The following is a 10,751-nucleotide window of genomic DNA, read 5'->3' as shown; positions in this document are numbered from 1 at the left end:
CAGGCAGACCAAACACACATACCCTAAAATAAACATACGTAAGAATTTTTTATACCTTTTATTATTGTTGAAAAGTAAAAATTTGAGTATCATAACCAGCAAACTAGAAATGAGATTCTTCACCCTCACCTCTTATTCTTGATGGTAGAAGCCTACACTGACTGCCAGGCACATTTCTAAGACGATTGCTCAAGTCTATGCCCAGTTACATTTGGTCATTGAATTATGTTCTCCTTTCTCTTGTCAAGTAGGGATTTGACTGGTTTCTTTTTCTTGAATTCCTTATTTTTTTTTCTGTTTAGCACTGACAATAGACATTCATAGCAGATATAGTTCTGAGAATAAATGACTGCTGGTGTCCATGGTAAAGTATCCTTCTGATGTGTGCAATGAACTCAAGTTTTGATCACTCACTTATGATAGTGATTTATTCCAATTGGATTTGTTGGATAATCACTATTTAACCCTTACCTTTTACATTTTTAATCACTTGTTTTACGTATGCTTTCTACACGGACCATGCAGTTTTATACAAAGATTAATATATAACATTTTAATATAATTATTTAGATCATTACAGTTATCTATATGGGAAGTAAACTTGACTATACTTATTATATTTTAGATATTGAATTTTGTTTTAGTATCATAGGTTCTTTGCAGGATTTCATGCCTCCTTTTCCTCTATCTAAAACTTCATATGAACCACAACTTTATATGGTTGGCACAACCTACAGTGGCCTTTCTTCATTTTCTATTCGGTAACACTTAATTCATTTCAGTGATTTGCTCTTAAGTATATCATGAGATACTAGAATTATTTCTCTTGATTTTAATAAGATGTTCCTGGGTGCAATAAATGTATTTATGAATGATGTTTGATTTACCTATCATTCATATGCACCTATTAAGTAAATAAATTGTCTTTATTTAAATTTTATGAACCTATTATGATTTATAATTTGTGTATGTATTTCTGTGTGTGTGTGTGTGTGTGTGTGTGTGTGTGTGTGTGTGTGTGTGTGTGTGTGCATAAGGGAGTCAGAGAACAACTTTCAGAAGTCAGTTCTCTCCTTCCACCATATGTGATCAAAAATCAATTTTATTTCATTAGATGTGATGTGAACTTCTTTACTCAATGAGCCCCGTGACTCACCCTTATGTTTATCATCAACTATTCCTTTCCCAGAAAAATCAACATTCAGCCTAGTACTGTTATGTTTTTCTACTATAACCGATATTCTTTTTTATTTAGCTTTTCCTCTGTGTTTAACAATTTCTTATTTCAGGGTTTTTCAATCAACTTCCGTTTGACTGACAGTTATCCTCCACTAGTGGCTCCAAAAGATAGCCACAAAACTATATTTACCGGGTTTCTAAATGTGTTCAACTGTTGGGAGCTTTTATTCTTGAATCAGTTTCATTTGACATGAAGGTGTAAATCAATTCAGTCACACTACCTATGTATGTAGATTTTGTTCTTGTGTATGTTCAAGAGGTTTTATCTACAAATGGATGTAGTTTCCTTTAAGGGTATCATTCCCTTTAGCTAAATATCCAGAAAGTCCTTTAAAGTGTTTGATACCAGAATGTTTTCCTAGACAGAGTCTCCATTTTTAGCCAGCTGACACATAACTTAGTGGTATAGATGTATCATCATGTGCGTAGCCGTAAATTCAAGCATATGAGTGAATAAACACACCAATTGTTTTCTTTTTTAAAAAATTTGCTAATAGATGTGTTATAACTGAGAAATCACATTTTTCTTTTCCCTTTTTACTGGTTATTTTATTTATTTACATTTCAAATGTTATCCCCCTTCCCAGTTAAACTCCCTGTCCCCTTTCTGTCCCCCTACCTCTATGAGGGTGCTCCCTGACCACCTACCCACCCACCCCTTTTTGCTTCAGTGCCCTAACATTCTCCTATGCTGAGTCATTGAGCCTCCACAGGACTATCTTTAACTTTAAGGGTCTGTTTGAGCTTTTGTATATTCTATGTGTCTGCTGATTATTTTTTATCATTGTGCCACCATTTATGTAAAATTGTTATTTCTGTCTGTTTTCATTTTTCAGTTCTTATAACCATAGCTATGTAACTGATTTTCATATGTTTTATATTTATTTGTCTTTAAACATATTAAACCCCATATTTTTCTTTTCCAGATGACATTTCATTGCCAACTTGGTTCTTTTGATGTTAATTTCCTTTTCATACTCTCAAAAATTTTAATTTTGCTACCTAACAGGGGTTGTTTTGTAAAGAGGATGGGGCAGAGGAATTGTCACACCTTTTTGTTTTCTTTTTTTTATTAGATATTTACTTTATTTACATTTCATATGTTATCCCCTTTCCTAGTTTCCCCTCTGAAAATCCCCATCCATTTCCCCCTCCCCCTGCTCACCAACCCACCCAATTCCTGGCCCTGACATTCCCCTATACTGGCTGGGGCATAGAACCTCTTCTCCCATTGATGACTAACTTGGTCATCCTCTATTACATATGCAGCTAGAGCCATGAGTCCCACCATGTGTTTTTCTTTGGTTGGTGGTTTAGTCCCTGGGAGCTCTGGGGGTACTGGTTAGTTTATATGGTTGTTCCTTCTATGGGGCTACAAACCCCTTCAGCTCCTTGGGTACTTTCTCTAGATCCTTCACTGGGGACCCTGTGCTCAGTCCAATAGATGATTGTGAACATCCACTTCTATATTTGTCAGGCACTGGCAAAGTCTTTCAGGAGACAGCTATATCAGTCTCCTGTCAGCAAGTTCTGAAACAATGACCATCCAGAGACTGCCCCACCTGGGGATCCACTGCATAAACAACCACCAAAACCAGACACTATTGTGGATGCCAACAGGAGCTTGTCACACCTTTGAGGCCAGACTGGCATACATTGTGAGTTCTAGGACAGTCTGAGTATGAAACATTGTCTCAAATAAAATAAATCAATGAAACATGATTTTTGTTTTTTTTTAAGTGCAAGTAAATGTGTTAATTCATAGTTGTCCTTTTTTGGCAACTTTGTTCTCATATCTAGCTCCTCTGTTCATTTGACTGGAATGCAATCAGTGCTGTTGGGTTTTTTGTTTTGTTTTGTTTTGTTTTGTTTTTGTTTTTGTTTTGTTTTGCAGGAGCATCTTACAAAAAGATGTAAATTCTTTAAAAACTTCCTTCTCCCATCTACCAATGATACAAAGCATTGAACTATGCACACAACCTGGTCTCCTAATCTCAAAACTTATGAAAACCATTAGACTTATGAAGGAACAATGTGTGTCAGGTATAGAGGAGTTGTGCCTAGTGCCAGCAATTTCACTAATTTCTTCCATGCTGACTTTAGTGTCCTATTACTGTGAAGAGACACTATGACCATGGCAGCATTTATAAAAGAAAGCATTAAATTAGAGACTACTTACAGTTTCAGAGGTTTAGTCTTCTGTCACCATGGTAATGGTGACCTCCAGGCAGATATGTTCCTTGAGAAGTATCTGGCATTTCTACATCGGGGTCCGCAAGCAGCAGGAAAAGAGAGCAAGACTCCGGGTTTTGAATGGGCTTTTTGAAAACTCAAAGCCTACTTCCAGTAACACACTTACTCCAAGTTCACACCTCCTAATCCTTTCAAAGAGTGCCATTCCTTGGTGGCCAAACATTCAAATGTAGGAGCCACTGAAGGCCATTCTCTTTTAACCACCACACATGTCAACTAAGAAATTACTATTCAATATTAGAGTCAGGATTCACTTGATGAGTGTTTTCAGGTCTTTCTGAGTCAAAGGCTAAGTTCATCTCCCCACTGGCTCTTATCTGTTGCCTCTTACAATTTTTGACAATACTTTTGTCTAGAGGTCATGCTTCTGATATATTTCATTTCCTCCAGTTCTGTTTATTTGTGTTCTTTTTTCTTCTAATTACCTTTTAATGATATAAAATACAGTGAAGTTCTTGTGCAAGGATGGTTTTGTTGACAAAGGTTCAGAGACCAGGGTGTTTATTTTGTATGATTAGGGTACTATGTATAGGCCCATGGTCCCTCAATAAAAGTAGATGTGGAATATCTATACCCTTTATTAAGAGGCACATATGCATGGATGCCCACAAATGCACATATAGTGGGTTAACATTATTAAAATATAACATTAAGCAAATTAACTTTTTTTTATGACCAAAGCTAAATAACATACAGATGCACATCTTCTATGAGATATTTGCCAGATTGTAAACATATCCAGAGCAGTAGGTAAAAGATCATGAAGTAAGTAATAAAGATCTAAAAAAAACTATGAAAGTACACATAAACTCAGAGTAATATTGATTGTTTAAAATAATAAATAGTATCTATTTCCTGGTACCATAAGGTGCTGCACAGGGTGTTGGTGGAAAATGTCATCAACAATATGACCAATCTTACCGAATCCCGTGAGCTGTGATAAATGACCACCAATAACCAGATATGCCCCCTTATTCAAATTAATATGAATGTTATGGGGGCAACCACTTGCTTTCTGTAGGGACTTAAGAACTTGTCCCAAACAGGAAACATATAGTTGGAAATAAAATTTGGGCTAAGACCCCTTAATTGAGGTGCTTATAGGCCCTTGGGGTGAACATAATGCTATTATTTCATTAAATGTAAATAGCATCAAGAGATCCTCCAAATTCATATGTCTCTAACAACAATTAAAATTCTTGGACCACATCAGTGATGCATCTCTGCGCAGCAGATGGTAGTTAACGCAGAAACCCACAAGTTGTCAAATTCAGGGAATAACTGTCAAAGGAGGCCTCAGCTACCAGTGGAGCACCGTACTACACCCCATTTGCAGGCCTTGGGAACTGTTGTGGAAGAGGAGTAGAAAGAGTGTAAGAAAGTCTCAGAGGACTGGAGCAACACGGTGTCTTATAGACATGACAAGGACCACTGCATTTCTGAACTCACAGCCACTGTGATTGCCTGTACAAATCAAGACAGCCAACATTCTAGCCTGATATAGGCAGATTTGAACCAAAGGGGAGCAGCACTTGATGGCTTTTGAGGGGAACAGAGTTAGCTTTTTAATAGGCAGTCGTATATCTGTGAGTATATTGCCATTACAAAGTGTAGTAGACTGGTTATTAAAATAAAGAAGGGGCTACAGAGATTGCTTGGTGGTTACAAGCACTTGCTACTCTTGTGGATGACCCTAGTTTTATTTCCAGGACTTACATGGCAGTTCACAACCATTTATACTTATACTTCCAGGGGTTCAGAAATCTTCTTCTGACCTTCACAGGTACCAGGTACACAGGTGACACACAGGAACATGTGCAGACATATCCATATATATATATATATATATATATATATATATATATGATATAAATAAATAAATATTAAAAAAATAAAAAAGAGGGACAAGCGTTGAACATGGGTGGGTAAGGAGGTGTGGATAGATCTTGGAATTTGAACATGAATGTGGTGATCAAATTATCATGTCGGAAATTCTCAAAGAATTGAAACACTTTTGAAAAGAAAAAATAATAGCAGTGTTTTATGAGGTTTATTAATGTGGATAGAAAATATAGGAAGGAAGTAGCACATAACAAAATGGGGAAAGAGTGGAGTAAGATCTATGCATGTCAATGTTCACTGCAGCGTCACATAGGAGCTTGAAGTTTACCTTTGAGCAAGCATGTAAAGACATCTACAATGAGGAATAACTGGCTAGAAGGGACCTCCCCTGAGCTAAGTGACACCATCCTATCTATAGCTTTGGGGTCTGGAAGATTAAAGAGAGAACAGGAAGAAAGGAAACAGCAAGCCATAGATAAGCATTCACCTCCCCCTACATCTTGCTTCATGGTCTGAAAGGTGAGAGGCCTCTGCCACAAGCTCTCACTCGCATGAACTGAACTTCTCTGCCACGCCTTGGTTGACAAGATGTGCTGAAGTCCTTGGAAGCTGTGGCCAAAACAACACTTCCTCATCTAAGTTTCTTCTGTCAGTCACAGTGACACACCACCAGAAACCCAAAAATGGTTTCCTAGGTATGTTGGCTCATGCCTATTGTCCCAGCACTCCAGAGGTGGAGGCAGAAAACTCACAGTCGCCTGAGTCTGAAGCCACCCTGGACTTTTGTTCAAGTCTAAAGAAATGTAAGTCAGGCAGAGTGAGAACCATCTGAACAATGTTTTTCTGTATGCAAATGATAACAGAACTAAAAAGGTGAATATAAAACATCTAAATATAAGTGTTCTAGCTGCTTAACTGATGAGGAAATCATAGTACCATCAGCCTTGCCTAGATTCAAGCCAGGCCATAACCACTATTTGCATAGCTTTTGCACTGTTTTAGGTATTGAGAGTAGACTAAATGTAACTTGGGATTCATGAGAGGGTACGCGTTGGTTGCTCCAAATATTATGCAATTTTATACAAAAGACACAAGTCTTCTCCTCTGATTTTGATATTCAGGATGTCTTTAGAATTAATATTCTATACACAAAACTTTTATTGTTTTTTTTTACACAATTTTTATTAGGTATTTTCTTCATTTACATTTCAAATGCTATCCCAAAAGTCCCCTCTACTCCCTCACCCTTGCTCACCTACCCACCCACTTCCACTTCTTGGCCCTGGTGTTCCCAAGTACTGGGGCATATAAAGTCTGGGAAGAGAGGCCCCTTGGTCTTACAAACTTTTATTGTTAACATAACATTTTTTATGTTACATGTAGCATGTGTTATTATGTGTGTATAGCTATTAATATCTACAGTATGTATACATATTATATACATGATTGCCACGTATAAATAATGTGTTACAATGTTTGTAACTAAATTCTGAGGAATACTTAATAATGATATCTAAAATTAATCCCAGTTCAAAAGTTCTTCTAATATAGAAAATGTAGGTAACTTAAAATTGAAATGCCTGCCAGCCCCCAACCCTACACACACAATATACAGCTATATGGTGGGATTTTCCACAAGCTCCTGTGTAGATTGCCCACAAAAAAAATTATACATGGAAACAACCCTGAACCAAGAAAGATCACATTCTAGATTTCCAGGGAATTAACAAGTTGGATATCATGAATAACATTGCGATATAATTATATCTAAAGCTGTACCCAGTCTTTATCCTGCCAAAGCTAATAACAAATGGTAGAAATAGTACAGAATAAAAAGGCAGATTATTTTAATTCCTCTGGTAATTACATGAATTTGAGAACAACTATTTTTTATCCTAGTCCACTGTTCCAATGAACAAGGAGGCAAACGAATAAACATGATTATGTGGAACTGGTAAAATGCTATGACATTTGTAGGTGTATTTTTCATTTCTTCCATCATGATCTAATAGAATTCCTACACGTAGGAATTTTCACAAAATAAAAAGGTTATCATATTAACAGAGTGAAGCAGAAGGGTGACAGTGAACTGGTTCTTCCATCAAGAAAATGAGAATGATCACACTTAACATGCTGTACAACATCTAAATTGTAGATAGAGAACATATGAATTGAAAGTATTTCAGAGCTGGGAAAATGGCTTCCTCAGTAAGAGCTCTGACTGTGCAAAAATGAAGACCAGAGTTCACATCTCTCACAGAGCTTGCACAGCAGTGCTAGAAAGATGGAGAAACAAGAATTTCTGAAGTTTGTTAGCTTCCAGGTTAGCTCTATAAGAACTCCATGTTAATAAGAGAACATGTTAAAATTTAGGAGAAGAGTGGATGGCCCCATTCCTCACCCAGGGGCTGTGTCTAACCTCTGGATATGGTCTCTACAGGTTCTCCCTTCCCTTTGGTGGGTATTTTAGCTAATGCCATCCCTGTTGGATCCTGGGAACCTCTTTCTTTCCTGGCATCTGGGACTTTCTGGTTGCTACCCCCAGTTCCCTATCCCCCATAGCTACATGCCTGTGTTTAATTTCCTGACCTTCTTTATATCACCCCTGTCTCCTTGTCTCCTCCCATACCTGATACTGACTCCCCTTTTCCCCTCCCCCTACTCTTTTCCTCCCAAGTTCCTCCCATCCTCTATCTCCCATGAATAAAAGAAATACTGAGACAGAGTGGAGTAAGACTGAAGGAAAGTCCTTCCAGAGACTGCCACCCCTGGGTAATCCATCCCATATGTAGACACAAAATCCAGACATTATTACTGATGCCAAGAAGTGCTTGTTGACAGGAGCCTGACATAGCTGCCTCCTGAGAGGATCTGCCAGAACCTGCCTAATATAGATGTGGATGCTTGCGGCCAATCATCTGAGAATGGGGACCCCAATGGAGGAGTTAGGGGAAAGGAGTGAAGGAGGTGAAAGGGGTTTGCATCCCCATAGGGAGTACAACATCACCCAACCAGAACCCCCAAAGCTCCCAGTACTAAATCACCAACCAAAGAGTACACCTGGAGGGACCAATGGCTCCAGATGCCCATGTAGCAGAGGATGGATTTATCTGGCATCAATGGGAGTGAAGTCCTTGGTCCTGTGAAGGTTGGATATCCAGTGAAGTAGGATGTTAGGAGAAGAGGAGGGAGTGGAAGAGTGGGTAGGAGGGGCCCTCATAGAAGCAGGAGGAGGGGAATGGGATAGGGGGTTTGTAGAGAGGAAACCAGTAAAGGAATAACATTTGTAATGTAAATAAATAAAATATGCAATATAAAAAAATAAGAGAACATGTCTCTAAACAATGAAGAGGAGAGAAAACCAAACTTTGTCTTCTAGGATCCATGTATGTATGTATCCCTTCAGATTTAAATACAGACATTTACTTGCTACACACACACACACACACACACACACACACACACACACTCACTCAAACACACATTCATGTGCACATACAGACACACATACACATTCGCATTTAATAAAGGCATTTCAAACTGGGTAAAATGATTTTAAAGAATTTATTAAACATGGTGTTTTTATATTTATTTGAACCTGGATAACTTTGGCAGAATTGGTAAAGCTATTTATTGTATTTATAAGATTTTATTGCAATATCATCTGAGACCATTATTCAGGAAGCTGAAGACCACAGACATGTGTATAGTATTATGGCTCATAGAATACCTAAACAAAATTCAGTTGTAATCACCACCATAGCTATAAAAAATAAAACTGAAGCAATGTCTCTCGTAATAGCAGCGAGAATATAAACGGCAAAGGATAATTTTACCAAATGTGAATGATGTTGAGAAAATAGATATCTTCATTAAAACACAGATCTAAATCAATGGAGTTCTCTGCCATGTTCACATTACATGAATAAAATATTTTAACATCAGATATCTCCAAATATATTTGTAAGTTTAAGAAGTATCATTTTTATTTTCATTGTAGGAATTGGTACAATGAAATTTTAAATCAGCACAAAAGTTATCAACCACATTACTCTTTAAAAAATTGTTAGAAGGAATCTGTCTTCTAAACCTTAATATAAACCTCTGGTCACTTAGGAATTATAGAAAAGAAACAGGAATGGAAAATAGGGCATTAGAAAACAGAGAATCTACTCAGGAGTGCACAGGCCACAGCAGAGCAGCTGGGACAGGGTCCTACAGGCCTACATCTGCACCCAGGAGGTAGAACTGTTCCACAGCCCTCTGTGTACCTTTCCTGCCAGGGGAGAGCTTGCCTCCAGGAAGTGTCTGACACCAGGACACAGGTGAGATGGCCATTTTCTCTCCGGAGACTCTCTAATGGGAGACCACTCAGGAGTGCACAAGTTCAGAAGCAGCAGAGCAGCTGGGACAGGGTCCTACCTGCCTCCAATCTGCACCCAGGAGGTGAGGCTGCTCCACAGCCCTCTGTGGACTGGTCTTGCTAGGAAAGATCTAGTCTCCTAGGGGTACTGACACAGGCTTACAGACTCACAGGGAGAACAAGCTCAAGCCAGAGACAGTAAGAACATCTAACACCAGAGATTTCCAGAGGGCGAAAGGCAAATGCAGGAATCTTACTAACAGAAACCAAGACTACTTGGAATACCAGAACCTAGTACTACCACCACAGTGAATCCTGGATACTCCAATGTTACAAGCCATATCATTCGCCATTATATGGCGCTGGCTTCCACTGCCCATCTGATAACAATAATGACTCAGCACAAGTCCTCTTTGCCCAGCATTATGTTATTGAAGTGATTCTTACTTTAGCCTATTCCGTGGCAACAGTAACACACAGAGCACCTGGGCAGTGAACCCTCCAGTATATAAGGCGGCCTTGCTAGTCCATTGTGTTCCCCGTAGCATCATGAAAGGCATCCCTGAATAAAGTGCTGTTGAGAAGGATCTCAGGCATCATGTTCTTGCTGGTCAAAGCTGGTCGCAACAGCTGGTGGCCCATATGGGGACCCGAGGGGAGACCCTCGTAGATCCAGAACTCTTCAGCACCAGGATGGCGGTACCGGTAAGTCCCCTAGGGTAAGTAGGGGCGATAAGGTTCTCCGGAGATAAGGAGGCAATAAGGTACCCGGATTGGGGCAATAAGGTCCCCGGATTGGGGCAATAAGGATCCCGGATTTTTGGGACGATTAAAGCTTACTAGATTGTAGCTATGTTGGCCTGGCTTCTCAGCTATTCAGGCCTGGCAGTGTTAGTGTTAGTTTTGTTTTTTCTTTGTACTTTTTGCTGCTTTTTCTTGAAACAGCCTAGTACAAGGAGAAGGAGAGTGGAACCAAAGCTAAGGGAGAGAGGAACAAAAGCTAGCAGAGGGGGGTCATTCCTTTACCCTTCCCTTAGGGAGCTGACCTTAGAAA

This window comes from Mus pahari, chromosome 22, assembly GCF_900095145.1.
Source record: "Mus pahari chromosome 22, PAHARI_EIJ_v1.1, whole genome shotgun sequence".
Taxonomy (NCBI): Eukaryota; Metazoa; Chordata; class Mammalia; order Rodentia; family Muridae; genus Mus; species Mus pahari.
Note: the sequence above shows the minus strand (reverse complement) of the source record.